Here is a 3,987-nt window from a genome sequence, read left to right as displayed (position 1 = left end):
CTGGGATCTGAACTGGTGAACCCCAGGCCATCAAAGAAGAATGTGTGAATTTAACCCGTGTGCCACCAGGCCAGCCCCTAGAGAATTTTTTTTTTTTTGAGGAAGATTAGCCCTGAGCTAACTGCTGCCAATCCTCCTCTTTTTGTTGAGGAAGACTGGCCCTGAGCTAGCATCCACGCCCATCTTCCTCTGCTTTATATGTGGGACACCTGCCACAGCATGGCATGCCAAGTAGTGCCCTGTCTGCACCTGGGATCAGAACTGGGGAACCCCATGCCACCGAAGTGGAACGTGCACACTTAACCAGTGAACCACCAGGCCAACCCCTAGAGAATTTTTTTAACTGAGAGATTTTTCTGCACAACAAGGCAAGTTTTATTTATTATACATTTTCTCCCCTCATCTTCCCATAATTTTTCTTCAGCCACTTCCTGCTGCTGTTCACCCAGATGGCTTCCTGCTTCCAAGCTCCCCCATGTGCACCCAGTGTGGACTGGACTTGCAACTGGCAGCTGGTGTGGAGCTGCCTGCTCAAGGGCTGCAGAGCACCATCCTAAGTCTCATCCCCAGCATGACCTACCTGGCCAGCAATACTCAGGATCTGCCACCATTGCACAGGATTGGGGCATCTGCACTGATGATTCAGATTGTGGGCAGTACCCAGCCCAATTCCCACTCACTTTTGTTGACCACACGCCTGTGCTGTTTGCAGATGGTAGGGATTTAAAAGATAAGTCATATCCTGTCGTTAAAGTGGAACTGTTGGGCTGCCTTGAGGAATTTTTCAACACCTGTAAAACTAAAGAGAAGCTAGGAGAATTATCAGAAGAGTTCTACAAAAATGAACTACTATTGATTGAAATGTTGAATATACATGTCCCAGCAGTTGGTAAATTGAGATGTCTTTTAGACAGTTCTCCTAGGGAAGATTTACTAGACATTCTGACATCACTTATCCAAACAAGCAACAAAAATGCTCCAAATTCTAGATACTGTGACTCTGGAGGAACTGTCCAAGATGATGATACCACTGCTGGTGAAACAAAAGCAAGAATTGAAATTGCTTTAAAAAAACAGAAAACTTGGGGCCAGCCTGGTGGCACAGTGGTTAGGTTTGCATGTTCTCCTTCAGTGGCCCAAGGTTCACCAGTTCAGATCCTGGGTGCAGAGCTACGCACCACTCATCAAGCCATGCTGTGGCAGGAGTCCCACATATAAAGTAGAGGAAGATGGGCATGGATGTTAGCACAAGGCCAGTCATCCTCAGCGAAAAGAGGAGGATTGGTGGCAGATGTTAATGAGGGCTAATCTTCCTAAAAATATAATAATAATAATAAAACAGAAAAAGCGAGAAGGATGATAATAAATGCATTATATGAATATGCCTCAATATGATTTCACACATCCTAGGTACTTTATTTATTTTTTTTATTTTTTGAGGAAGATTAGACATGAGCTAACATCTGCTACCAATCGTCCTCTTTTTGCTGAGGAAGACTGGCCCTGAGCCAACCTTCGTGCCCATCGTCCTCCACTTTATATGTGGGATGCCTACCACAACACGGCTTGCCAAGCGATGCCGGGATCCGAACCTGCAAACCCTGTGCTGCTGAAGCGGAACGTGGGCACTTAACTGCTACACCACAGGGCTGGCCCGCATCCTAGGTACTTTAAAAGACGAACATGAGGAAGAAGATAATTATGATATTGTCATGCTAGAAAAAAAGTGAGCATCCAGGGGCTGGCCCCGTGGCCGAGTGGTTAAGTTCGTGCGCTCCGCTGCAGGTGGCCCAGTGTTTCGTTAGTTCAAATCCTGGTCGCGGACATGGCACTGCTCATCAGACCACGCTGAGGCAGCGTCCCACATGCCACAACTAGAAGAACCCACAACGAAGAATACACAACTATGTACTGGGGGGCTTTGGGGAGAAAAAGGAAAAAATAAAATCTTTAAAAAAAAAAAAAAAGTGAGCATCCAATATGTCAGAAGAAACCCATTAGGTCTGTGTCAAAAAGAGAAAAAGACTAAAAAGATGCTGCAAGCAATGCCAGAATATGTTCAGATTAGAAATTATTTAGAATTTATGGTGGAACTTTCTGGAACAAAAGTACAACTGACCATCCAGACATTCAAGAAGCCTAAATTCTTCTGAATAACAAACATTTTGCCTTGAAAAATTGAAGGACAGAATTTTGGAATATTAGGCTGTCAAACAGCTGAAAACCAATCTGAAGAGCCCATTCTGTGCTTTGCTGACCCTCCTAGAGTTGGCAAAACAATGTGGGAAAGTCTGTGGCCAAGACTCTAGATCGAAATTTCCACAAGATTGTATTTGGATGAGAATGTGAATAGTCTGACATTTGAGGACACAGGCACACCTATGTTGGCAGTATACCTGGTCATACAATCAATGACTTGAAGACCATTGAGGTTAACAATCTGGTGTTTCTATTAGATGAGGTTGACAAATTAGAAAAAATTGTGTCCAAGTGATCCTGCAGCAGCTCTGCTTGAGGTATTGGATCATGAACAAAACCACAGCTTCACAAATCATTCTCTAAATGTGGGCTTTAACCTCTCCCAAGTTATTTTAATAACTATCGCCAATACGACTGCTACTACTCCACCTGTCCTCTTGGACAGATGAGGACATTCAGGTGCCAGGGTATACACAAGAGAAGATAGATTGCCAGCAAGCAATTGATCCCAAAGCAACTGGAACAACATGGGCTGAGTCCTCAGCAGATTCAGATCTCTCAGGTTACTCCTCTTCATATCTTCACCAGGTGTACCAGAGAGGCAGGGGGTCATTCTCTGGATAGCTGGTTTGGGGCCATTTGCCCAGCTGTTGCTGTGAAGGTGGGAAAAGAACAATATAAGGAAGTCAAGTTGGACCATTTTGATGTGAATGAGAAAGAAATTTACAGAGAAAACATCTTAGAAGATGCAAAATCTGAATCTATCAATGACAGCAGTTACTTGGCCCTACCACCTGAAACGCCAATTTTGATTGATTTCTATGCTCCAAAAGACATCTTTGGGCTCCAGATATATAAAATGGGCATTTGAGTCAACCAGGAATGGCAATAAGTTTGGCTTGGACTCCCTTAGGTGGAGAAGTCATATTTGTGGAGGCAAGTTGAATGGATGGTGAAGGTCATTTAACTCTAACTGCTCAGCTAGGGGATATCATGAGAAGAGTCTGCCCATCTTGCTATTAGTAGGCTCTGCAGCAATGCCAAGAAATACCATCTGCCCTGTGCTTCTGGAAGTTTTTATCTTAACAACACAGACATCCATGTGCATTTTCCAGCTGGAGCTGTCACAAAAGATAGACCCCATGCTGGAGTTATCACAGTGACTTGTCTTGCCTCACCTTTTAGTGGGCTGCTTTTACATTCAAATGTAGTTATGACTGGAGAAATTTCAGAGGGGTCTTGATCTTCCAGTGAATTAAGGAAAAAGTGCTGGCAGCACACAGAGCAGGATAGAAGTGAATCATCATTTCTCAGAGGAATGAAAAAGACCTTGAAGAAATCCCAGGTGACATACGATAGCATTGAAGTTTTGTCACAGCAAACTGCCTGGATGAAGCTTTTGATGCTGTCTTTACTGTCAAGACCTACCTGCTCTCTTAAATAGTGTTTTGTAGGCCCAAATCTCAACTTTACAGAATTTTCAGTTATGACGTGCCAACAGCACTGACAAAATTGATTTTATTCACAGCAGTAGGGGTAAGTAAACTGTCTCTAATTTGTGAACACAATCACAAGAATGATTATGAACCTCACTCAAGTGGCAGTTAGTGTTTATTAGAGAAACATTAATTTAATAAATTGGTAAAAATTGAAAAAAATCTGAATCATCTGGCTACCTTCTTGAGTCTTATATTTTATGAAATTCAAGCCATAGTTAAATTACTGTGTAATCAATTTATTTTCTTTTGTTAATTTGTCTCACACAAACTTAATCTTCAGAGCAGCCAC

General features: G+C 42.8%; 1 pseudogene; it reads left to right on the top strand.

Moving 5' to 3' along the window:
• Nucleotides 1-475: 475 nt before the first annotated feature.
• On the top strand, nucleotides 476-3,653 carry LOC100053550 (lon protease homolog 2, peroxisomal-like; annotated as a pseudogene).
• The last annotated feature ends 334 nt before the right edge of the window (nucleotides 3,654-3,987 follow it).

The sequence above is a fragment of the Equus caballus genome, chromosome 3 (assembly GCF_041296265.1).
Source record: "Equus caballus isolate H_3958 breed thoroughbred chromosome 3, TB-T2T, whole genome shotgun sequence".
NCBI classification, from domain to species: Eukaryota; Metazoa; Chordata; class Mammalia; order Perissodactyla; family Equidae; genus Equus; species Equus caballus.
This window is presented reverse-complemented; position numbering and strand designations above follow the sequence as displayed.